Source organism: Macaca fascicularis, chromosome 6 (genome assembly GCF_037993035.2).
Source record: "Macaca fascicularis isolate 582-1 chromosome 6, T2T-MFA8v1.1".
NCBI classification, from domain to species: domain Eukaryota; kingdom Metazoa; phylum Chordata; class Mammalia; order Primates; family Cercopithecidae; genus Macaca; species Macaca fascicularis.
The window spans coordinates 146,458,852-146,486,350 of NC_088380.1; the positions used below are offsets into that span (position 1 = coordinate 146,458,852).

General features: G+C 42.9%; 1 protein-coding gene across 10 annotated transcripts in view; it reads right to left on the reverse strand.

The window, feature by feature from the left end:
- NRG2 (neuregulin 2) overlaps positions 1 to 27,499 on the reverse strand; it is a 266,404-nt gene that overhangs the window by 125,826 nt on the left and 113,079 nt on the right. The gene's annotated exons all lie outside the window — the stretch shown is intronic.

Sequence of the window (27,499 nt, forward strand, 5' to 3'; positions counted from 1 at the left end):
AACCTCACATGATAAGGAGGTAGGCTTCATAGGACCACCAAGACTAGAGCAACATCCCTACCTCCACTGGAGGGGCACTCAGAGTGAGCCACTAGAAGATGCAGGCGAGGCTAATTTGGGCTGACCAGTTGGCTTCTAAGTTCTACCCTGCACTCTGACCCTCTGTGTCCACCACCCCCACCAACTTCCTTTATCCCTCCGTGTTTCTCTCTAACTATTCCAGCCCTGCGATCCCCTGATGGGCTTGTCTCCTTTTTCAGGGTACTTCTGGGACCATCTTCTCCTCTAGCATGCAACCTGTGCATGAAAGACCGGAGAGCAAAGAAGAGAAGAAGCGGCCTGTGGTAGAAAGCAGTGGGAAGGCAGGAGAGCTGACAGAGTGCTCATGACTGGGATATAACCCCAAGTGCTAAAAATCAGACAGAAATGGCAGTGCTAATCTTTACATTCCACCAAAGTAGAATGTGTAAAACCTGCTGGGAATCCTTAGTTAGCACTATCCATGAAACCTTTCCAAACATGTGTTTGCTTCAGACTTGAAAATGAGGCCAGTCTCCCTAACTAGTTTTTCTTTTTTTTAATTTTTTTCCTTTGAGTTTTGAAAGTTAATGAATCTCCACCCTTCTTAGAAGGGACACACAGCTACAACACCACCATCCCGGAGACTATCCTGTTTGCTCAACCTCAATTTCCCCAACACAGGGAGAAAAGAAGCAGATCTAGCTCTGCCTCGGGGCCACAGTAAAGGACTACCTCAGTCAGATGCATTCAGCCAGCCCAGAGACCAAGCTAATGACATCTGTAGGCCCTTAAAGGTTCCCTGAGAGCCCCCAGGGTTGGCACCAAATTTCATTTTAACACCCTAACTCCTCCACGATCACTCTGCCTGTGTCAGTTTTGATTCATGGGCCTATTTTCCACCAGATGGTAAATCATCTTCCTGGCATCCAAACAGCTGGGGTTGGAGTAGGGAAAGAACTAGGTAGGCATTTGCTTTGCAACACATCTGTCCTTCGGGGGCAGCCAACAAGGAGCTGATTGTGCCCGCCATTCTTCACCCAAACCCCTTTCACAATGGCAGGGAATTGCGGGGAGGAGCTGTGGCCCAGACCCAGAAGGAAATTAAATGGCCTCAAAATAGGTCAAACATGCCTTTGGCCCAAACCCACAAAAGGAAAAACCAGAAGACAGCATGCTTGCCTTACAGTTACAAAACAAATGTACAAAAAAATCAAGCATTCTTAAGTGCATGAGCAATATGCAATTAGAAAACATAATGCAAATACCATCCCATTAATAATATCAGTAAAACAAAATGATAGGACTAAAGTTAGTAAGAAACGTGCAGGATCTATCAATAGAAAACTATGCTCTAGCTCTATTAAAGGAAACAAACAAAAAGGAATAAATGAACGTAAAAATGTAGTGCTTTACAACATAGATCTCCCCAGGGTAACCTCTACATTTAACAGCATTCCAAATTAAAAAGCCCAAGGGCATGATTGATTCTCAAATTTATCTAGGAGAATAAATGTAGAATGGCCAAGAAAAATACTGATAAAGAAGAACAAAAAAAGAGAACGTGCACTGCCAAATATGAAAATGCATTATAAAGCTACAATAATGTAAAAAGTGATGTTCAGGTACCAGAATAGATCAATCAGTGGAACATAATATAAAGCCGAGAAACAACTGCAGGTGTTGAACAAGGGCTTTGTTAACAGGACAGACCAGTGCTTATATAAAATGTAATATTATAGATACATGTAGAATGTTAAGTGACATTTTGTATTAATATGAAAAGAATGGACTGTCCAATAATGATACTGGAATAACAAGTTAACTAAAATTTTAAAACACCAGGCCTATAATATACAAAAATAAATTGTAGATGGTTAAGAGACCTAAATGTTAAATAAAACACTAGGACATTTAGATAGATGTTTATGTCACTCAGGAGGAATAGAAGAGTCTTTCTAAGACTAAATCAAAAAGTAGACCAAAAAGAAATACTGATAATATTGACCACATTAAAAAATATAACTCCTCTGTGTTAAAGAATGTCAAAAACTGGTCACGGTGGCTCATACCTGTAATCTCAGCACTTTGGGAGGCTGAGGTGGGCAGATCACTTGAGGCCAGGAGTCTGAGACCAGCCTGGCCAACATAGTGAAACCCAGTCTCTACTAAAAATACAAAAATTAGCTGGGTATGGTGGTGTGCGCCTGTAACCCCAGCTACTCGGGAGGCTGAGGCAAAAGAATCACTCGAGTCCAGGAGGCAGAGGTTGCAGTGAGCCGAGATCATGCCACTGCACTCCAACCTGGATGACAGAGGGAGACTCTGTCTCCAAAAAAGCATGGCACAAAACTAATAAAGGCAAACAATAAGCTGAAAAACTCTATATAGCATTTATCAAAATAAAGATTAATACCCTAGATATATAAGGAACCTTGTAACATAATAAGAAAAAGATAAATACCTCAATAGAAAAATGGGCAAAGACATAAAAGGAACACAAGATGGTAATAAGCTTATTAAAATGTTAACCTAAATCATAATCAAAGTAAATTACAATGAAATAATATTTTACATATCAGATTTGTAAAAGTGAAAAGAACATTGGTGAGTGTGTGCAGAAATTAGCAGTCACATACTGGTGGTGAAGCATAAATTGACACAATCTTTCTGAACTGTAATTTGGCAATAAGTATCAAAAGCCTTACAACGCACATATCTTTAGTCTCTTCAGTTCCATCTGGGAATGCATCCTAAAGAAGTAAGAATATGCAAAAACAAACAAACAAACAAACAAAAAACCCTTTATCTGGAAGTGCAACTGTTATAATAAAAAATTAAAATGAACTAAATTTCTAATAATAAATAATTGATAAAATAAATTATGGTTGTATTCATATAATGAAATACCATGTGACCCTTTAAAATGATGGCATAAAAACATAGCTGTTGTCACAGAAAGATGTTCCTTCCTCATATCCTCATATACTTTTTTTTTTTGAGACGAGGTCTCACTCCATTGCCTGGGCTGGAGTGCACGATCACAGCTCACTGCAGCTCAGCTGCACCTCCTGGGCTCAGGTGATCCTCCCACTTCAGCCTCCCAAGTAGCTAGGACTACAGGCATTTGCCTATACCCCTGGCTAATTTTTGTGTTTTTTGTAGAGATGGGGTTTCTCCATGTTGCCCACACTGGTCTCAAACTCCTGAGCTCAAACAATCCTCCTGCCTCTGCCTCCCAAAGTGCTAGGATTACAGGTGTGAGCCACCACGTCCTGCTAATGTTCCTCATATACTTTTATTTTATTTTACTTTGGCTTAAGCAGCAAGTATTTATTTATCACAATTCTAGAAACCAAAAGTTCAAGATAAAGATTCTGACAGATTCAGTGTCTGATGAGGGCCCATTTCCTGGTTCATAGACAGCTGTCGTGATTGCCCTCACAAGGCGGCCTCACATACTTTTAAATGAAACAGGGGCAGGTTATGAAAGAGTAGGTATAGTATGATCCCATTTTTAAAACAGTTTTTCTACACGGCAACAGTTCTGGAAGAACTTACTCCATAATCTTTAGTTTTGTTGCTGGGTAGTGAGATTATGAGTGTTCTTATTTTCTTCTTTTTGATTACCCATATCGTCTAACTTTTCAAAATTCAATAGTTCTTGTGTAATTTAAAAATGTTTTTTAAAAGCAAAACTAGGAGCTACTTACAATTCCTGCATACCCAGTCCTCCCTGGCCCTTTTTCCTCTGGAGATAAAAATGTTTCATTCAGGAAAAATAACCCCATAGCTTAGAAATATATACTCCCCAACCCCAAATAGTTTCATGCCAATTCCTCACTAGTGTTTTCCTCCTCACCAAGAAAATGAAAAACTACCACAAAAGGCTATGATGTGACAAGGATCCAAGCTTTCCCCCTTTTCCTCTTCCCCTCCCTCTATTCCCAAGGGGAGTTCCTCTGTCTCTGGCAAAATGGGGAAGGGCTATGCCTTGGAGGCAGCAGTGTATCCCAAAAGGCACAAGCCATACTGGTCACTTTGAGCCAGGGGAAGGGGAGAAGGCTGTGGTCTGGCAAACAGGGGAACTTGGGCTAAGTTAACAACATGTGAGTGAGTGTGAGGATGATGAGCTGCCACCTAGACCATCAAACAGCAAGGTGTCAGGTAAGATATGAGGCAACCACACACTCAACTAGAGTCATAATTTTAAAAAAAATATAATTTACCAATAGTTTTTTTCTACCAGTGAGAGCCTACATCATTAAAAATGTAAGATTCCAGCCTCCTCTTCTTCCTTGGCTGTTACCAGCCCCTACTTCTCTTCTCTGCATAGATCAGAGGCCTCAGAAATGGCCTGGTCCTCCACCCCAGCCTCAGGACCAACTGTTCTCAGCACCAAGGTTGAGGACAGCAACTCTGCAACCTGGCACATGCCTGTGGGGTGCTCCTACCTTTAGGGGGCCTCTGTTTCCAGTCCACAGCTTTGGGCTACTTCCTTTCTAAACCCAGAAGGGGATAGGCCCACGGAATGGCTGCTTAGATGCAGTAAATGTTCCCTGGATGTGGAAAACCCATTTCCTGGTCGGGCCCCCTGTGTGGGCTGGCAGCCAATCTGCCTCTGGAAAAGAGGTTTCTTGAATGCTGATACACAAGTGCCTTGTGTGTGTGTTGTACATGTCTACTTGTCATGTGTACTACATGTGTACGAATGTGCAGGCCACCCCCGATAATATCACAATGTCCCTGTACCTCTCCATTCTTACATCTCTTGGAATCACTCAGCCAATTCTAACTGCAGTCAGCAAAGGACTTAGAATCAAAATCAAGTCCAGCTTCTCTGGTGCAGTGCTTTCTGGTGAAAAGGGAAAAAAAAGACTGGGTCTAAACACCTTTCCCAGCACTTCATGGTCAGACCCTTTTGCCTATTCTGCATGCCCCAGGGCCTCTGAGGCACAGACGGGAGCCTCCTGCTACAGGAACCAGCCACGCAGTGTGGCCAGCCTGACCTAGTCTGCCACCCTTACCCCAGTCCTACTTTCATGGAGGGAGTAGCCTCAGTACCCTCCCTGAGCTTGGTGTCCAGGATCCCAGCCTGACTGGTATGTGGAGAGCCAGAGAGGGCAGACACAAAGCCAGGTGCCAGGTCTGGGATGAGCCCTGCAGGAGTAACCCTGTGGGCAGTCCTGCTCACTTCCTTAGACAAGACAGGTGGCCCTCCAGAGCCCAAGGGCCATCTGGGGAATATCAGATAGCAACCAGGCAGGCTGGCTGGGGCAGTTGGGCTGGGCTGGGACTGTCCTACCAAAGCCACAGTCTTCCTTTGCAGATGGTAGTGAAGGAAATAGTTGGTGAAGCTCAACAGATCACCGCCCCTACCTCCGTCTCAGCCCACCAGAAGAAAACCTTCTGTATCCTGGGGCTGAACGTGCTTTTCAGGAATTGGTGCTTTCTAGAAACTTGGGACTCCAATAGGATAATAGAATAAAAGAAAATAACTTTTAGAGCTGGAATTAAAATGAAAAATAATACATTATTCCAACAAGTTCTAAAAATGCTACCATTTATTAAGCATTTATTGTGGGCTCAACTAAGCATTTTACCTAAATTATTACATTTAATCTAAGAACAACTCCATGAGGTAGCTATCCTTACACTTTTCTTATGTTATAGATGTCGAAATGGAGACACAGAGAGGCTGAGAGACTTGTCCAAGGTCACCAACTCGTGAGAGGCAGGCCGGGTCTATGTGACTCTCAAGTCCATGCCCTTCAGTACTCTGGGACACTCTGGACAATCCTACTTTGGAATTCCTGACAAGTCAGGGTTGTCAGAGCCTTTCCACCACTTTAAATGAGGAGACAGATTTTTTGTATAAGGCTTGTGCTCCTCAAAGAATAGGTTTCATTTGTGTTACAGAAAAAAATATTGCTCACAATGCCTTTCCCAGAGGCTTTATTCCTGAAGTCTTTGAACCAGTTAAAGGTAATAACCTCAAATGCAGAGCCAACAGTCGTAGGTCTTAACTTGATGGGGCAGCCACATGATTCAATCCCATATAATGAGTGATCTATTGTAGTGATTTGCAAAAGAAGCTAGTGAGGCCAAACAGGTGGGCTCATTCCCTGAGGTGCCAATGACTCACTGGGGGAAGCAGAACCCACCTCCTCCCCAGTTTTACCACTGGTAGCCCCTAAATCCTCTGGGACAGACTCACTGGGTTGCAGAAAGTCAGAGCCAGAAGAGACCCCAGGGTCATTAATATAATCCTATCAGTCCACAGATGAGAAAGCTGAGGCTGAAGGAGGAGGTACTAAAACACCACCAGTCTCCTGACAGGTGCTTATCTTTTCCAGAAGCTTAGACCCTAGCGGTAGGACCAGCTGTTAGGTTGTTACTTATGTGCATAATTCCCTCCTTCTGAGCAGGAGTCAGAGGATGAGAGAGAGGAAGAAAAGCATAAATGGTTAAGAGCACTGCATGGGAGTGAGAGAGCCCATAGTTAAAGTGCTCACATTGCTTCTGCACAGCTTTGTGATCTGCCAAGTTACTTAATTTCTTTGTGTCTCACTTTCCTCTTCAGTAAAATATAGATAATAATGGTGCCAACTCGAAGGACTAGTCTAAGAATTAATCAGATGAATGGATCGCCCAGTGCCTGCCTCAATTACAAAGAAATAGTGAGGAAATCTGAATAAAGTATAAATTTTAGTTCATAATACTATATTAATATTGGTTCATTAATTATAGCAAATGTACCACACTAATGGTAAGATGTTAATACTACAGAACACTAGGTTGGGATATATGGAATTCTCTGGCCTATCTTCACAATTTTTCTGTAAACCTAAAAGTTCTAAAATAAAAAGTTTATTAAAAAATATAAAAAGGAGTATCGTAGGTAGAAACTGTCCTTGTTATAGAGGGGAGCAATTATGAACCATGTCCCTAACAATCCAGAAACAGCCAGAAATAATCAAGTGGCAAGTCAGCCAGCCCATCAAGCTCTTAATGTTCAATCAGCTCGAGTCTGCTCCAAATTCTAACCAGAGGTATCAGCAGACAATGGGATTGGCAGCTGTCAAGGTATCAAGAGAAAGTCTACTAAGTTGGAAGTCAGATGGACGCCTACGTTCAAATTCTAAATCTACCACTTCACAACTCTTTGACCACGAGCAGAGTCCCTCACCTCCCTAGAGCTCCTTTTCCTCCTTACCTGTAGACTATTTCTCCCTGGCTAGAGCACAGAGTTGCTGTGAGGCCAAAATGAGAGATGTGGTCGGTAGCCTCTAGGTCAGCCCCCCCAAAAATCTCCATCTCCCGGAATTCTCGTTCTTGTGTAATCTTCTCCCTTGAGTGTGGGTTGGACTTATTGATGTGCTTTTAACATATAGAATATGGTGAGTGATGGGATGTCATGTTGCAGATTAGGACATAAAAAGACTGGCTTCCATTTTGGACTGCTTGTCCCTGGGAAGTTAGCTGTCATGTTATAAGGGAGCCCTGTGGAGAGCCTCATGTGAGTGTGCTTGGAAACAGATCTTCCAAAGCCTGCCAACAACACACGCATGAGCTTCGAAGCTGATGCTGCAGCCCCGGCTGAGCCTTAAGATGACTGCAGTCCTGGAGGACAGCTTGACTGCAATAGCACGAGAGACTCTGATCCGGAAGGACCCAGCTAAGTTACACTTGCATTCCTGATACACAGAGACTGTGAGATAATAAATGCTTGTTGCTTTAAGTATACATTTTGAGATGATTTTGTATGCAGTAATACATAACTAAGAGGCCACGTGTGAAAATACTGTGTTGGAAACTAAGAACTTTGGTAACGCCAGAAACAAAACAAAGCAAAACCCTCAGGCCCATGAGATCCCATGGAAGGCCCCTCCACTTTGTCACATCCCATGCCATTTCTGCTTATCACTGCCTCTTCCTTCCTCTTACTCCCTGGACCTCCAGAGGCAGATGGCTTTGGTGATGACAGCCCATGAAATTCTCTCTTAGCAGTCCTGGGGGCCAGGGACACATAAGTGAGGCAGCCCAGCTCTCTCTGCACTCTTGAAAATGCAGGGACCCTGCTTCAGGTCAAGCCAAACAGTTATTTCAATACATATTCCAGCCCCAGCTCTTTGGGAGATTTGTCTTTCTAATTCACAGCATCATCAAAAAAAAAAAAAAAAAAAAAAAAAAAGGATATCTTCACGGTACCTGGTTTTGTTCCTTCCAAGGCTGTCCTCAGGACATAGAGAACTTCTCGAAGTCAGAGTCCAAGCCTTAGATCCACAGGGATGTGCAGATAAATAAGCTCTGCTCTTAGCCCAAGTCTGCTTTTAGTGTGTACCCTCCAAGACAGACACTCCATCCTCATGCCCACCATTCCCCAGGCAGATATCCTTGAAGGTTGGGGGCAGGAAAATACCTTCCAAGAAGAGTCTAAAAGTCATTGACTGCCATTCAACACTTCCAACCCCAGTGAGCTCTGTGGGGAAAGGATGGAGAGAATTGTCTGTTCAGACAGGATGGGCCCCACCTGAACACCAGCACTAGTCTCTACAATCAGCTGGCTTCAATACAGAATTTTCCACCCAGTTTCCTTCCCTGTCTTTTCCTCCTACCACTACGAATTCTCCCCACAAATTTTTCTGAGCTTGTCAGGCAGCTCCCTTTCCCTGGGGAATCTCCCTCCTACTTTCCTGTCCCAAATGGCGAAGTCTATGCATCTTTTGACTTGATTACCCCCTACTAGGAGCTTGGTTGTGCAGAGAAGTGGTTTCTGTAAATGCGTCTCAGGGGGGCAGGCAGAAGGATGGAGACACTAAGCCTTAGCTCCCGGGGCACAGCGTGGCTTTGAGGAGTTGGGAAAAGCATCAACAGTGGCAGCAGCTTCCTAAGAAGGGCTCCCTGTGGTGTGACTGATGCAGAGATGAGGGCCCAGAATAGAGTCAGCAGCATCTAGGCTGGGCTCGCTATACACGCTCTGAGGCCAGGCAGATGAGAGCTGTTGTTGAGTGCAAGCAATTGCTCACACCCAGCACCCGCCTGAGCAAGCTGCTCATTTGGGACTGGGTGCTGCTCCCTTACCACCTGTGCCCCTCCAACATCCACTTCTTCCAGAGGTGGCTTGGAGCACTCTTCCCACTCCTAGGGTTGGAGTTCACAGGCAGGAAAATGTAGCCCACTCACCCGACATGGCCACGATGGGAAGGGCCGGCCTCCCCAGCAGCCATGGCCCTGGCCTGGGTCTCCCTCGTGTGGGACTCTTACGGAGTCTTAAACCTCCAGGCTGGCAGTGTTCAAGTCCTGCCTCTAGAAAGCATTCCCTGTGGCTGTTTCCCTTCTCTTAACACAGGGAAGTTAATCCAGAGAGAGTCCAGGTGGCTGTGCAGAGCCAGGCTGAGGCTTTGGTTCTATCCCAGGCACCAAAGCCCAGGGATTTCCTCAAGAACAAAGGAGTGGTCAGAGGACAGGTACCAGAACTCCTAGAACTCCATCTAGGGCTCCATGGTTCCAGGAGCACCATGAGGAAGACCCAGTTTAGCATTAGAGGCTCCAGGCTGCCAGCAAAAAAAGACTCTTGTCATGCTTTGCATGTCCATTTAGTCTGGCTCTACTGGGCTGTGGGCTTTGTAGACAGAGGCCTGATCCTGTTTAAGGCTGTGCCCTAGCACAGAGCAAGCTCCCAGTATCTGCCCCCCTCCCTTGAGCCTGCTAACCTAGAGGGGACGCTGGAGAGGAGGCATGCGAAGAAGAATGAAGAATGACAGTGGTCTCTAGGGGTGGCGCTGGAGAAAGAAGAGCTTGACAGCAATCTCCAAGGTTGTGCCAGCATAGAGCATGCTTGGACCAGTACCATTTAGCTCTTAGAAGACACCTTACATGGCTCAGGGGTTGAGGTGGCCTCACTGAAGGCAGAAAGGAATTAATTTGGTGGGAGTAAACAGCAAGGCATGGCTTCCCACACCTCCTCACTCTAGGGGTTCTTTCTACTCCCTATTTTCTGTAAAGTGAAGCCTAAACTCCTCTGCCTAGAATTCAAAGCAATCTACAATCTGGCTTCCTCCCCCGCTCTGCTCCTGCGCTCCCAGCCACTCATCCTACAGCTGCCCGGCATGATCCTAGGGCACTCCTGAGCCTCAGCGATGTCCAGGTACATTCCCCTCCCTCCTAAAGCTGCTCCTTTCCACCTCCCTGCCCTCTTTACAGTGGATCCAAACCTCCAGGACTATGTCCTGGCCCCCGTTCTCTGGGAAACCTGTTCTAATCACTTCAGCCCACACCAATCTCTGCCTTTTCTAAACTCCTACAGCACTCCTGGCCTGTACCATGTGACCTGGCACATTTCCAGCAGCTCACATTGTTCATTAGTTAGTTGCTTTTCTTCAAGTCGTAGTCAATTAGAAGGGAAGAGCTATAAGAAAGCCAGCAGAGCGCATCAGTCCTAGACAGTGAGTTTCCAGTTCTTTGAGAGTTGGAACCATGTTGGAATTGTTCTTCTGTCTCCTCTGCCTCAGGGCAGCTCAGAAAATGCCAGGAGTTATTTCTTTACAACTTTCGGGTGTTATCCTCCTCCCATTCCCTTGCAAGGCGCCTTGCTTTCCCCTGGTCCAGTGAGCAGGGGACAGATCTTTTGTGTAGTACTCTTAACTCACTGAGGAGTAGTCTTGCCCAGGGGCAGCGGAATGAATGGGGAAATTTTTATGACTTGCCTCCATCAGAAACTGCCTTCATGGAGGTCCATCCCACACCCCTGCAGTTCCTCTCCCCTTGCTGCTTCCCTTTATCAGGCTTTATCAGCCCAGCTTCCAACTCCACCAGGCCAGGCCCTGATGTCTGGGGGATTAACCTCTCTGACAGCTCAGGACCACAGCTTCTGTTTATAACACTAGGTCTTTGGCTATGGGAGCCTGGGAAGTGTTGCACATTCCTGTGGACAGGGAGGAGCCATTCATAAGATTCTCCTTCTTGATTCTCACAGTCACTCCCCTGGAGGTGAGCAGATGGCTCAGAGGGAAGGGACCCCCCTTCCCTTCCTCATTTCCACAGAGCAGGATCCAGCCTATCTGAAGATTTGGAGGAGAACGTGGCTGTGAGTTTGATTAGCCACTAAAAACTGCCTCCAAGAGAGCTGAGTCCCAAGGCACCCAGTGTCAAATGAGAAAGGTCTCTGTTTCTGGGGAGGTTTCAGTGCCCTGCATCTGAGAGTTGTCCCCAGGACAGAGCTGGCCCAAGGCAAGGCCTAGCCTAAAGGGAAGGCGGGCCCATCTGGATCTGCTCCTCTTCCAGGACTTTTCCAGGCCAGATCTGTAACAAACTCCGTGTGCTATTTCTTGGCCTTATTTCTCTTTCAGTCCCTCAGACGCTTTCCTCCATTGCCCCTGGTTCTTCATTGCTTCCTTCCACTTCCAGCAGCCCTCAACCTCATGATAAAGAGAAGGCAAAATAACAACCTTTGCTTATGCTGTTATACTTTCACAGATACACAATTTCATTAGATTTTCACAATATTCCTTTATGTCAGACAGGTTAAGGATTAGTCTCCCTATTTTAATAGGTGGGACTACCTTAGAAAGACTACAGAAGTAGTCTTAGAAGAAGAAATAATGGGACTTACTCATGTTATTAAGATATATAGGGTATTGACTGTAACTGAGAGTTTCAAACACTTTGGCAAGAGCTTGTTTGTTGATCTTTTTAAAAGGATACCTTGCTGAAACTCCCTGCTCTCTCATACTGAAAGCTTTCTTACCATAAATGATTTGTTTTCCTGGTATAACACAATTCCAAAAGAGAGAAATAGACACTAATTCAACTGCTCTACCCTGTACCAGGATCATGGAAACATTCACCTCCCATTCACAGAAATGTCTCAACTGCACTGGGCAAGCAAGAATTTACATTAATAATGAATGAACAGGTATTTGCCATCAGTCTCATCAATGCCTTGTATTTTATATATATTAAAATATTTAATTATATCAGCTTTACATTCTGGCACAGTAATCTCAGTTCTAAGAATTTCTTTTAAGGCAAGAGAGATAAGCACAAAGATTTATACATGAGGCAGTTTAACATAGCATTATTTGTAACATATGAAATATTTGGAAGCAACTTATAAACGGCCTACACTGGGAATTTGTTAAATAAATTTTGGTGCCTTCCAATGATGGAACATCAGCCATTAAAAATGAGGTTTCTGAAGAACGACTAATGATATAGATAAATTGTCACTATACAATATTAGGTGAGAAAAGCAGTATGTAAAATTACACGAACATTAAGATCAAATAAGGAGAAAAAATGTATGCATGGAAAATGATTTGTAAGGAAAATTTCCAAGACTTTATCATTCCAATTTTAGTATATGTGCTGCCAAAGCGAGCACAATTTCCAAGACTTTATAAAAAGATGTACTTCAGAATGGAGAGGTTGTAAATAATTCTTCCTTTTTTTCATATATTTCTGGGTTTTTCATATTCCTACAATGAGCATTTATTAACTTTTAAAATAAGAAAATATAACAAATGCTAATTTTTGTTAAATTCCTTTTTGTTTCTCACAATAGCCACTGTCAGTATTTAGGTCAGGGGAAGTTAGCCCATTTTATAGATGGCACAATAATCACAGAGAAGCTAAGTGACCGCTAAGGTCACAAAGTGATTTAGGATCAACATAAGAATCAGGGCCCACGTGTCCTCAGTCCCATTCTAACACCCCTTTTGCTTTGTGATATGGCCTCCACAGATGACTGCTTTTCTATTCCTTGTTCATGGTTTACTTTCAGCCTGGATACTTGCATAGTATACCATACTCATGCACATGTTCTTCAACCTTGTCTTCCAGGGTGTGCCCACGCAGATACTGACCTCACTTAGGGCCAAACCCCTGGGAAGAGCAGACTTCAGAGTAGGGGATGGGAGATGTAGATGAGTCAAAAAGTATTTCATTTCCTGTAATCCCAGCACTTTGGGAGGCTGAGGCAGGTGGATCACTTGAAACCAGGAGTTCGAGACCAGCCTGGCCAATATGGTGAAACCCCATCTCTACTATATATACAAAAATTAGCCAGGCGTAGTGGCACACACTTGTAATCCCAGCTACTTGAGAGGCTGAGGCAGGAGAATCACTTGAATCCTGGAGGTAGAGGTTGCAGTGGGCTGAGACTGCACCACTGCATTCTAGCCTGGGTGACAGAGCAAGACTCAGTCTCAAAAAAAAAAAAGGTATTTCATTTCTACCTAAAGGGCCCAAAAGAGTGCCAGGCAGTTGGTAGGAACTTATTAAATAGTTTCTGGTCTTTCTCCATGGGCTGTTCTAAGCACTGTACCTAGCACAGCTGGCTTCTGACTTCCTGGGGAAGCCCAACCTTTGCTGCCCCTCCCCAAACTGAAACAGCACCTCCTCTCCTCACAACCCAACAAGTCAAACTTCCTAAGGCAGTGATTCAGAACTGTTTGGGGTTATTTAACTTCTGAGAATCCGATGAAAGCTATAGACCTTCCTCATAAAAATGCATGCAGGCTTACATCCACATATCTGTTCATGATTCAAAGAGGTTTACAGACCTTCTGAAGTTAACCATGGGTCCCAGGCTTCCCAATCTCAGGGGACAGCTTGCCCAGGCAGTGGGAAAGCCAAGTCCCCTCTCCTCAGAGCTCTATCCAGAGCTGCTTCTTCCCTTGCCCTTTCAGCTTACACCTTTCTGCTTCATTGAGCCCTAATCAGCTCCTTTCTGAGAGGTGACTCAGGGCAATTATCCACACTCCCCTCAACTCCCAGTGACCCATTGGGAGGAGAGGGGAAGTGACTTTCACAGAGTCATACAATGAATCAGTGTGCAAGCCAAGACTAGATAGAATGTGGCATGTGGGGCTCCCAGGGCTATATTTAGGCCACTGGGAAGAGCTGCTTCTCACAGCAGGGTCTGGACAAAGGCAGGGTATAAACATAGTCACATGTTTACCCCAGCTCCAGGATTAGCAGAAAGAACACAGAATCTGGAGCTTAATCACCCCAAGCACTCCCTTCTTGCATCTCCAAAATGCTCAGGAGAAACTCCATCTTCATACTGCACAAGAAGAAACTGAGGTAATAGGAAGGAATGAAAAATTCCGAATTTCTGGCATTAGCCTAACATTTGTCCTTAGGTCCACTGCAAACACAGGCAAAACTTCAGCCTGTCTATGTGTCAGGCGTGGCCCCTGGGATATCCTCCCACACCCCAGGACCTTGCACTAGAGGAAAGGGGCTTTGGCGTAGGTCAGTCAATGATATAAATCGGTGATCTGACTTCTCTTATAAAGCGCACACACACAGACACACACACACAGTCTTTAAGATATAACTGTGACACAACTGGAGACCCTTACTCAAGACCAGAGAGAAATAAACAAAAAGAACCTAGACATAAATGAGAACTATTTTCTAGATGAGCAGGGAGAAATCCGGCAAGTCATATTGATTGATAACAATAACTCCTACCCACCCTCACTGACCATCTCAACCGCATACCTAAAAGGGCCCCTGGGAATATTTCTGGAGTAAACCAGCCTCTGCAGTGATGTTCTGTAAAACATTCTGTGTGATGGAAATGTTCCATATCTGGGTTGTCCAATATGGTAGCCACTAGCACATGTGGCTCTTGAGCACTTGAAATGTGATTAGTGGAACTGGAGAACGGAATTTTTCCATCTTATTTATTTTGATTAATTTAAATTCCAATTTAAATTGCTTCCTGTGGCTAGTGGCTACTGTATTGGACAGCACAGCTTTAGAGGCTCTGAGGGGACATAAACTTCAGTAATTAATTAATTATTTTATATGCCTGCTTAACCTTTCCAAATTGACTCAGAAAAAAATCCCAGGTTTGTTAGAAATCCCCAAAGGCTCTTTAGGGGTTGGAGGTGGCCAGAGTCTGAGTGGAAGACTCTGGTAAGGAAAAAAGGGAAGAGATCTCTTTGATCCATATGCTAAGGAGCCTTTCCTAAGAAAAAGGATATTATGGGCTGGGCACGGTGGCTCAAGTCTGTAATCCTAGCACTTTGGGAGACAGACCAAGGTGGGTGGATTGCCTGAGCTCAGGAGTTCAAGGCCAATCTGGGCAACACAGTGAAACTCCGTCTCTACTTAAATATAAAAAAAAAACATGGTGGGCGCCTGTAGTCCAGGTTATTCGGGAGGCTGAGGCAGGAGAATCTCTTGAACCTGGGAGGCGGAAGTTGCCGTGAGCTGAGATTGCGCCACTGCACTCTGTCTCAACAAAAAAAAAAAAAAAGAAAGAAAGAAAGAAAGAGAAAAAGGATATTATGCCATCTCACATCCTGACTCATGCTCCAGGAAAGGACCCAAGGCAGGGGTCCAGTGTGTTAAGGATGCCCACTGCAGGAAGCAGGGAAGTAAATGTTCTCTCTAACTGGGACGATCCCAGCCAGAGAGTGCTGAGCAACCACACATACATCAGTCCAGGAGAAATTCACTAGAGAGATCTACCTATCTTCCACTGCCAATGCAACTGTCCCTGAATACAGAGCTCTGAATGGAGAAAAGGACAGGTCAACACTCCTTGGTGGATGTTGCCTTATACCAGTGTGAGTTAAAGTGGTACCATCTTTCATTTCAGGAAGCTAACTTGGTAATATATATCAAAAGCCTTATTCAATGCACATATCCTTTGGTATAACAATTTCATTTCTGCAGGTTGGTTTTAAGAAATTAATTCAAGATACATATCTATTAGAATGGCCAAAATCCAGAACATGACAACACTAAATGCTGGTGAGGATGTGGAGAAACAGGAACTCTCATTCATTGCTGGGCACAGCCACTTCGGGAGATAGTTTGACAGTTTCTTACAAAACTAAACATACTCTTACCATATAATCCAGCAACTGAGCTCTCTGGTATTTACCCAAAGAGTTGAAAACTTACATCCATACAAAAACAAGCACACGGATGTTTCTATCATCTTCTATAATTGCCAAAACTTGAAAGCAACCGAGTTGGCCTTCATTAGAGGAATGAATAAACCGTGGTAAATCAGGAAATGAAATATTCAGTGCTAAAAAGAAAAAAGCTATCAAGCCATGAAAAGACGTGGAGGAACCTTAAATCCATATTGCTAAGTGAAGGAAGCCAATTGAAAAGGCTACATATTATATGATTCCAATTGTATCACATTCTGGAAAAGGCAAAACTATGGAGAGAGTAAAAGGATCAGTAGTTGCCAGAGGTTTGGGGCGAGGGAAGGATGAAAAGGTGGAGCACAGAGGATTTTCAGGGCAGTGAAAATACTATATGATACTGTAATGAATATATGTCCTTATACACATGTTCAAACCCATAGGAAGTACACCACCAAGAGTGAACCCTAATGTAAGGTACAGATTTTGGGTGATAATGGTGTGTCAGTGTAGGTTTATCTATTGTAACGTGTGTACCACTCTGGTGGGGGATGTTGTAATTGGGAGGCTGAACATGTATGAGGGCAGAGGCCATATGGGAAATCTCTGTACCTTCCTTTCAATTTGGCTGTGAGCTTAACACTACTCTAAAACAAATAGTCTTAAATATAATGAAATTGGACTCTATCTCACACCATAAAAAAGAAAGACATTAATTGAATTTGTATGAAGATTAAGGTACAAGGATGTTCATTTTAGACCTTTTATTGGAGCAAAAAATATTGTAAACAATCTAGATGTACCATAAGAGCAGACTATTAAATTATGGAAGCTTTGTAAAATAGAATATTCCTTGCCTCCTACATCTAAGTCATCAGAGCAAGTTCTCCATTACCTCCAAAATAGATTCTGATTCCGTTCATTACTCTCCATCTCAATGGCCACCATTCAAGAACAATGCCTCACCCTCCTTCATCTGGATACTAAACATCCTCCTAACTGCTCATCCTGCTCCAGCTTCTACTCCTTTGATCCATTCTTCACATAGCAGTCAGAGCTGTCTGCTTTGCTGACTGGCTAGCTAGCTAACCATTTGTTTAAAGTATTGAAAGCACCCATAAACCTACCATATTTGGCCCCTATCCATGCCATGTCCTAACGCCTCCCATGCCAGGCAGCCATCAACCTGAATCCTCACTCCTTTGCTTTCCTTTTTATATAGTGTTATTGCATCTATAACAATTCCTAAATATACATATTTTTAAAGTTTAAAAAATTTAATAAAAATAATATGTAGCATGCAAGTTTTGCACTTAGTGGTATTTGTTAAGATTCACGCATATCGTTGCATGTCACCACAGTTCGTTCATTCAAACAGCTGTGTAATATTTCACTGTAGTTACGGACTTAGTTCATTCAGTCTTTTGTTGATGGGCATTGAAGAGTTTTTCCTAGGTTTTTATTATTATGAACGATGCTGTTATGAACATTGTGATCCATGTCTCTTATTGTATATGTGCAAGAATTTCTGTTGGATATATATCTAGGCATGGAATTTCTGCATTTTAGGGTATGTAAATATCAAACTTTGTTTGCCAAATTGTTCACCAATTTACATTCCCACTAGCAATATTTTATTTTATTTTATTTTATTTTGAGACAGAGTCTCGCTCTTACCACCCAAGCTGGAGTGCAGTGGCACGGTCTCGGCTCAGTACAACAACCTACGCCTCCTGGGCTCAGTTGATTCTCCCACCTCAGCCTCCCAAGTAGCTGGGACTATAGGTGCACACCACTACACCAACCTAATTTTTGTATTTTTGTAGAGACTGGGTTTCGCCATGTTGCCCAGGCTGGTCTCAAACTCCTGGGCTCAAGTGATCCACCCGACTTGGTCTCCCAAAGTGCTGGGATTATAGGTGTGAGCCACGGTACCCAGCACCCACTAGCAATTTTGAAGAGATCCTATGGATCTAACTTCTTTCCAACACTGGTATTATCAAACTGTTAAAGTTTGCCAAGCAAATGGGTGCTAAAGGTTATCTAATTGTATTCTTAATTTGCATCTCCCTGATCACTAATGATGTTAAACATCTCTCCATGTTTTTATTGATCTTAAGTGTCTCCTGTTCTGTGAAATGCTTATGTGCCCATTTTTTAAAAATTAGGTTGTTTGTGCTTTTCTTATTAATTTGTAAGAGTTGTTTTGTGTGTATTCTTAATCTTTTGCTGGTTGTGTGTGTTGCAAAGACCTTTTACCAGTCTGTAAATTGTCTTTTCACTTTCTTTAAGGGGTCTTTTGGTATATAATAATTCTCAGCAGGGCGTGGTGGCTCATGCCTGTAATCCGAGCACTTTGGGAGGCCAAGGCGGGTGGATCACGAGGTCAGGAGTTCAAGACCAACCTGGCCAAGATGGTGAAACCCCATCTGTACTAGAAATACAAAAATTAGGCTGGTGTGGTCGGGGGGCACCTGCAATCCCAGCTACTCAGGAGGCTGAGGCAGAGAATCCGGGAGGCAGAGGTTTCAGTGAGCCAAGATCACACCACTACACTCCAGCCTGGGTGACAGAACGAGACTCCCTCTCAAAAAAAAAAAAAAAAAAAAAAAAAAAGCTCAATATTAATATGGTCAAATGTATCCGTTTTTCTTTTGCAGTCAATATTTTTGGGTCTTGCTTAAAAATATTTCCCTACTCAATTTATGAAAGATAATCACCTATATTTTCTACTAAAAATGTTTAAGTTATGGGTTTTTTTTTACATTTTATATTATTATCATTATTATTAATATAACTATTATTTGAGACAGAGTTTCACTCTGTCGCCCAGGCTGGAGTGCAGTGGCACCATCTCAGCTCACTGAGTGTGTGCCACCAAGCCTGGCTAATTTTTGTACTTTTTAGTAGAGAAGAGGTTTCACCATTTTGGCCAGGCTGATCTCAAACTCCTGACCTCTGGTGATCTGCCCACCTCAGCCTCCCAAAGTGCTGAGATTACAGGCATGAGCCACTAGGCTGACCTACATTTCCATTCTTAAACCATCTGGAGTTGACTTTTTGTATAGGATGTGAGCAGGGATCCAGTTTCATTTTTTTGCATGTGATTTTTTTTTCCAGTTCCATGTACTATATCATTCTTTATTTCCCTACTGATTTGACATTCTACTTCTATCATTTACAGAAGTTCCATATCTATGTGAGGCTGTTTCTGAGCTTTCTAATATATTTTACTGGTCAATTTGTTTTTCCTTGTGCCAAAACCACATTGCCTCAATTACTATAAGTTAATAATAAGTCCTGATATTTGGTAAGGCAAATCTTCTCTCCCTACTTTTCTTTTTTCAGTATTTTAAAATCCTTACCAGGTAACATAAAAAATGCTATAGGTCAAATAGGGGAGAATTGGATAATTGCTATCTTTATGATATTAAATTCTCCTATCTATGAATGTGTTATCTCCCTTGATTTATTTAGTACTCCCTTAATATCTCTTTTTTATTTTTATTTATTTTTTTTTTTTTGAGACGGAGTCTCGCTCTGTGTAGCCCAGGCTGGAGTGCAGTGGCCGGATCTCAGCTCACTGCAAGCTCCGCCTCCCGGGTTCACGCCATTCTCCTGTCTCAGCCTCCCGAGTAGCTGGGACTACAGGCGCCCACCACCTCGCCCGGCTAGTTTTTTTTTGTAGTTTTTTTTAGTAGAGACGGGGTTTCACCGTGTTAGCCAGGATGGTCTCGATCTCCTGACCTAGTGATCCGCCCGTCTCGGCCTCCCAAAGTGCTGGGATTACAGGCTTGAGCCACCGCGCCTGGCCCCCTTAATATCTCTTAATGAAATTGCACATTTTTTAAGTAGAAGACGTGCAACGTTTGTTAGATTTATTTTTAAGTATTTTATTTTCTCTGGTAGTATTTTAAATGTGTCTTCTCTTTAATTATGTATTTTAGTTTGCTGTTGGTATATATAATGTAAATTACTTTTACATATTCATCTTATATCAAGCTAACTGACTAAATTATCCTATTACTGCTAATAATTTATCTATGTATTGTTTTGAGTTTTTTATGCAAATAATGACGAATAATGCCAATATGACCATTTAATTTCCTCCCTTCTCATTCTTTTGTCTCTCATTTCTTTCTCTTATCTTTTTGCACTGACGATAGGGGGACCTTTGTTTCATTCCTGGTTTTAAAGTGACTGCTTCCAACACGTCCTGATTGAGAAAGATGTTTGCTCTAGTGTTTTCATAGTTGCTCTTGTTGGTTAGAAGTTCCCCTTCATTTCATTTATCATGAATAATTGTTGATTTAAAAAACCCTTTTTCATAGCTAAAATAACAAGGATATAGAAAACAGCCTAAAAATAGAACTTAATTATTCTAAGCCAAACACCTTTGTACCACTACCCATGAAAGGAGACAAATCAACCATGCCAAAAGCCTCATGTGTCCCTTCCCAGCTGTAAGCCCCTCCTTCCTTCTGCCCAAGAATATCTGCTCTGTTGACTTTTTGGTAATCACCTCCTTACTGTTTTCTCATAGTTCTCTCGCCCAACCATGAATCTCTAAACACCGTTTGGTTTTGCCTAATTTTTAGTATGTCTTTTGGGTCTCCTTCGATTTATAGGTTGTTCCTCCATCTTTTTTTTTCTTGTTGCAATCCATTTGGTAAAGACACCAGATTATTTGTTGTGTGGTGTTTTCCTCTGTTGTGTGTTATTTTTATCCAAGGTTTCTTTGAATACAATGCGATGATTGTATTTGTGTGTGGTGTGTGTGTGCTGGGGAGGGGGAGGTTCTCTCTTTTGTTAATAAGGTAAATTACCTTTATGGAGAACAATCTTCCTAAAACAAATCAGATCATATCATTTCCCTCTAATGGCTTCTCATTGACATTAGGATAAAATCCAAAATTTTGACCATGGGCTATGAGGCCCACAAGAGCCCCACAAAAAGTCTCATCTACATCTACCTCTCTGATTTAATACACAGTTTCCCTCTTCCTCACTGTGTTTGAGCCACAGTGGCTTTCTTATGATTTCTCTAACATGCCAAGTTCATTCTCAAGCTTTGGCCATTAGCTATTCTCTCTTCCTGGAATGCTTTTCCCTAATCTTTACATGGGAGCTCCCTAGTATCGTTAAAGCCTCAGCTCAAAATTCCCTTCCTCAAAAGACCTTTCTGGACCATCCAATCTAAAATACTCAGTCTCACATCATTGTTTTAATAACCCTTATCAGTATCGGGAATTATCCTGTCCATTTATTTATTTGATTTTTATCTTGCCCCAGCCCATAGTATAAGCTTTATGCAAGTCTTGTTCACTGCTTTATTTGGTATCCCTAAATTAGTTCTTGGGACAGTATAGGTCCTCAATAAATGTTTCTTGTATCAAAATTATATTACAGGAAATTATCTATGACCAGGTAAAGATATTCAAACCATGTTAAGCTGATAAAAGGAGTATGTATCAGTGATATGATTTTATTTTTGTTAAAAAATACATGTGTGTGTGTCTCTGAATCCGTATGGTCAAATACATGAAAGGATGCAAGCCAAAGGTAAACAGCAGTCATCACTATTACTGGTATTTATGTTATTTTGCTTCTCTGTCTTTTCTGTCTTTTTACTTCTTTGACAGGCACATATTGTGTTTACTATATAAAAAACTAACCTTATTATAATGAAAGAACAATTGCTTTCTTTTTTAAAAATGTATGATTTATTTGAGAGAACACAGATTCCCTAAATAGCCCAGGAACTCATTTACATTAGCATATGTAATTATCAAACAACACATAGTAAGTATATGCCCATTTCTATCCTGGGTGCCATAAGAATGATACCTGCATTTATTTAGTCACTTTATTCTGCTTTGTTCCAAAAAAAGAAATTGTTGTGGTTCATAAGAAGGTTGTTCTCATTTCATCTATTTAGAGACATGAGACACATGAATACAAGGGCAAACTCTTATTTGAAAACAATCGCAAACTCTTCATATTTGGTAGCTGTGTCTTATTCAGCTTCATATTCCCCTAGAATCTATCAGTGGCTTACCTGGAACACTGGTGCTTACTGAAAGCTAGTGGAATTAAATGGTTCAGCATATGTGATATCACAGCGTGGTTCTGGATAAAATGCCAACTAAAGTGAAATAGGGAGTTGTTGTTTAATGGGTATAGAGTTTCAGTTTTGCAAGATAAAAGAGTTCTGAAGATCTGTTGCACAACAATATAAACACATGACCCTACTGAATTGTATACTTAGAAATAGTTAAGATGGCAAATTTTGTGTTGTGTTCTTCACTATCACTTTTTTAAATCCCAAATGAAGTGGTATAGACTGGTATAGAAGATAGTGCTAAAAGAGCTGAGCTCAAGAGAAATCACTGTGCACTCAAGAGGTCTGGGTAAGACTTCAAGAGGAAGGACTGAGTTGGCCTAGGAAAGGAGAGTAGAACTGGGTTCCACAAAAGGAAGGAGGGTGATTCAGAGAGGGGTATGCAGAAGCCAGCCTGCAAATGTATTTGGGGCCAGTGAAAGGATGGATTGGCTCTGATGAACTACAGGGGCTTTAAGAAGATGAGGAGATGGAGGGAGGTTGTGAAGGGGGGTTGGGTCAGAATGTGAAAGGCCTTGGAGGCCAGCCTGAGGAGTCTGAACTTCAGCCTAGAGGCAATGAGGAGAGATAAAAGGTTGTAGATTTGGGAAATGTGTGATAAAAGGGGTACTTTTAAAACATGCTAATTAGCATTCAAATTGTAATATAGTACACATTAACCTTAAACCTGCTGAAAGAGAAGGAAAAGGAAGCACCCAAACCTTCTAAAGTGACATTCAGATGACAGCTATTGCTGAGACAGACAGAGTCTAGACCAAATAGGTCATCTGAATAAGCTTTTCAGGGAACAGAGACCCTGCCCCCCACCACTAACGCAAGAAGATGAATTCTATCACTCTTGTCTCATAACCTTTTCCCAGAGAGGCTCAGAATGGCAAAAGCACCTTTTTCTTCCTGGTACTCTAATTAGGTAGACAGTGGGCAGCAGCGATTTCCTGACTAAAATGCAAAGTACGAAGAAAGTGGGTTTTAAAAAAATAGAGCTGCCACAGATGCAGACGGGCAGTTTAGCCCCAGATGCTGCATTCCGGGGAAATATGCAGGTTCCCACAACTAGAAGGAAGAAGCACTTAGAGGCTTCCTCCCAGGCATTGCTCTTTAGACCAGGAGTGGGCAGGCTCCCCAGTATATCCTATCTCAAGCAAGCCAACTTGTCTTCAGAAAGTGAGGACCAGAGTGAGCTGTGGGCAATATTTCCCACAAAATAAGGGACATGTGACTCCACTGGACTTGTCCACCTACAGGTATTATGGGGCATTCCAACTCTCTTATTGAAAAAAAGGAGGGCTGGGCATGGTGACTTACACCTGTAAGCCCAGTGCTTTGGGAGGTTGAGGAGGGAGGATCTATGGAGGCCAAGAGTTCAAGACCAACCTGGGCAATAGAGCAAGACTCTATTTCTACACACAAAAAATAAAAATTAGCCATGCATGGTGGCATGTGCTTGTAGTCCTAGCTACTCAGGAGGCTGAAATAGGAGAATGGCTTGAGTCAAGGAATTTCAGGCTACCATGAGCTATGATCACACAACTGTACTCCAGCCTGGGTGACAGAGCAAGACCTTGTCTCTAAAAAAAGAAAAAAGAAAGAAAAGAAGGGAAAACATCAGAAAGTTATTTATTTATTTCATCCTCGAATGAATATGCACAGAAAGTTATTTTATTTACAAGTTAATGCACACGTAGCAAAAATCAGAAAATGAGTAAGCAAAAAGAAGATTTTAAGAAGCTATGTTTTAGTTTGTTACTATGTTAACAAATATAAATGGACTCATACTGTACATACTACTTTGGAACCTGATTTTTTTCAGTGAACAACCTATTGTGAAAATTCTTTGATGTCGATAAAAAAACTTCTGCAAAAATGATGCGTGATGGCTACAAAATATTCCGCAATACGGGGAATACGGGAGACCATAGTCTAGTTAACCAATGCCTCATCACTGGATACTTAAGTTGTTCCTAATCTTTGGCTATTATGAACAATATTATAATGAACATCTAGGAACAAAATAACCTTGTCTCCAGGATCCTTACATTGTTGTCATTGTTGAATGCAATAAAGTCTTACCACAAAGAGAGATACCCGTAAACTTGTTGTAAAGAAAACACGTACCTTCAGGGACCTGAAATCTCATTTCTTCCAAGAAAGCTTCTCTTAACCAGATCCATCCAAAGTGCTTTCTCTCTCCCAAGTACTCTGATGCCTTGCTTAACAGGCCTGCCCTTCACACCTGTCTAGTGTGGTCTTTGCCACATATGCCCCTTGTCTCTCCAAGTATACCATAAGACCCTTGAAGGCAGAGATCACATCAATTACCTCTTTTAGTCCCAAAATGATGGCACATGTAATTAGCTCTCAAATGTTCGTTAAATCATTTCATTTAAAAGACTGAGGGGGTGGCCGGATGTGGTGGCTCAAGCCTATAATCCCAGCATTCTGGGAAGCCGACAGGGGTGAGGGAGCAGATTGCTTGAGTCCAGGAGTTCAAGACCAGCCTGGGTAACATAGTGAAACCCTGTCTCTACTAAAAATACAAAAAGTTAGCTGGGCATGGTGGCACCCATGCCTGTAGTCCCAGCTACTCAGGAAGCTGAGGTGGAGGGATCACCTGAGCTTGGGAGGTCGAGGCTGCAGTGAGCCAAGATCGCACCATTGCACACCAGCCTGGGCAACCAGACTGAGATCCTGTCTCACACACAAAATAAATAAATAAAAATAGAAATAAAAATAAAAGCTTGAGGGGAACATGGAGGAGAAATCCTGCAATTTTAATTAAGACTAATGGGTAGTCACTGGGAAAGAGGAACCAGAAAAAAACCCACCCTTCCTTTACCCACCCAGAGGCACTACTAAAGCTCAGCACTCTGCCTTTGACCCAGCCTCATCTCTTTGGCCCTAAACAATCAAAATTCTGACTATAACTCAAAGAGCAGCAGGAATAACTGGAATAATCTTATGAAGACCATCTGATACATGGTCTGCGAGCGCTGGCTCTAAGGGGTTAAGTAGTAAGCTGCCTTTATCTTCAAACAGTACTTTATATGCTCTTTAGTGAAAGAGGGAAGAGCAAAGGTCAGCAATACAGGTCTGCCCCCAAAGGTTAAGGGAAGAAACCACTGCCCAATCCTAGACTAAGGACAGACATGGCAGAGCTGACTCTGCTGTATGGGGCATCATCTGGCAAATAGCAGAAATAGATAGAAACCAGCTCCCAGGGCCAAGGGCTCAGGAGTCAGTGAGGACACCCTCACTTAGCCCTCAATGGGCCCTAGAATGAAGCAAATTCCTGGGAACAGCCAGTATGCGAATCCTGCTTATCAAGAAGGTAAAACTTCCCAGCCTGCTGCCTATAGGCTGAGGTCTATCACAGATGGACATGGTTCCCCTCTCCACGGAGCTTGGAACTAAGGGATGGTCATGGGTCAGGATTCCAGCAGGGGAGGAGCCAGTTGCCCTGAGGATTGCCCCTCTAGGTAAATTAGGAAGCTTTTGTTAAACACTTGCTCTGGCTAGACCTGGGCTCAGAGGAGTGGGGTATGTGGGACCTGGGTCCTCCCTTCACAGAGTTATAATCTGGCTAGGAGTCCAAAGTGAGAGATAGAACAAAGAACAAAAATACCCTGTTTCTACGTTGGTGGGAAGGGGTGGGAGTGGAGGTGTAGAGTCAAAAGTCAAAGACTCTAGATTAGAAGTCAGGAGGCCTTGGTTCTAATTCTCTCTGTTACCAGTGAAAAATGACACCATCTTGGGTAAATCACTTAACTTCTTTGGGCCTCTAGTTTCTACCCTGGAAAGATGAAAGACCAATCCCAATACTCCCCACAAAAGAGGAGGTCAGAACACTGTTCTGAACAAAACCCCAGAAGGCTGCAAAAATGCCTCTGTTATGGTCAACATTTGTATATCCAGACCCACCCAAGGCCAAGAAAGCCCTGGAGGGCCGGCCATGTGACCATCTCAAGTGTACTCAGGAAGCCTGTGTTCGCATCTACTGGCAGATCAACCCCAGACCAAAGCCACACAAGATCTGCTCCACTTCCAAACTGGGACCCAATCTAGCCATGGGGCTACAGCTGAAGATGGCCTGCCTCACGCCTTCTGCTCTTCTCATTCCCTCGAATTCTCCAAGTTTGGTCTCTACTAGTGATGTGGAAAGAAGTACAGAACTCTAGTCACCCAAAGTAGAGAATGTCAGTGCTCAAGATGCCCAATGCTTGCTCCTGACGAGTCTGAAAACATTATGAGCTTAGAATTATGAGTCAGAATGTTGCAATTGGCTGAAAACAAATAAACAAACAAACACTATCTACCATCCAAGGCAAAGAACCATACTGTTACTTGAAATATGGGTAAGACTAGAGAATTATAGGAATAGGGGAAGATAGGAAGAAGAGTTAAGACAAGGGAAAAAACTTGCTTGAATCAGTGAAACCAAGAAGCCTTCTAAATTTTCTAGATTATAGCAGAAGACTCTGATCCCTGTATCACAAGCCCCTTGGCCCACCTCCTCTTTCAGCACAGCTGTCCTATGCGTGGTCAGATCCACTTCCTGCTCGAAAGTCGCACCTCAAACACACAACCCTCTAGGGACTTCACTGTCCTAAGGACAAGGCTTAGCCAGTGGGGGACAGAAGCTAGCTGGAGTACCTCATCCTTCAAGCAGACAACTCCATGAGGCATTCTGTGTCATTCTCATGAAGTTCTGGTGCAACTGAGTCCCCACTGCACACAGTAGGAACCTTAATAATACACCCTAATGTCAGCTTATCCTCTATCCCTGCCTCATTCCCCTTATGCTGTTTCCTCATTCCCGCTTCCTGCAATTACCTCTAAAAACTATCTGCACCCGATTCTTGCATTAGATTCTGCTTTCTGGTGAATCCAACCCAAAATATCAGTAGAGAATCTGGTGCTTACAAACTGGTTGGAAGTTCTATGGTGACCTGGCATCTTTTCTCAAGGGATGCCAAGTTGCTCTGAAAAGTTTTCTCCATAATGCACCAGGCTCCTCATTAATCCACCAGGTCCAGTTATTCACTCAATGGCAAACCTGGCCTGCATTACCCTATCCGGCAACCCTCATGGAATGAGAGAAGGGACCAGACATTCTCTGTTCGTACTTGGTAGCACTTTGGAATCATTGCTCAAGAAGAACGATTATAGTACAGCTTCAGTCTCATTTTCCCCACTGTGCAGTGTTCCATGCTGAGCTCCACCAAACATCGGTCCCTCCTGGAAGAACAGTCTTTTCAAGGAGCATCGTTTCACTTTTGAAAGAGGAGAATCACAGGAGAGAAATTATCCAAGGAGAATCACAGGAGGGAAATTATCCAGACTATATGGGAAATGCACTCTGGGTGAGAACATTTCAGTGCTGAGGGTGGGTGCCCCAATCTATACCCACCCAGAGGGAGCCTGGGGAAATCTGACATGCATGTGTGCCACACACAAACACACA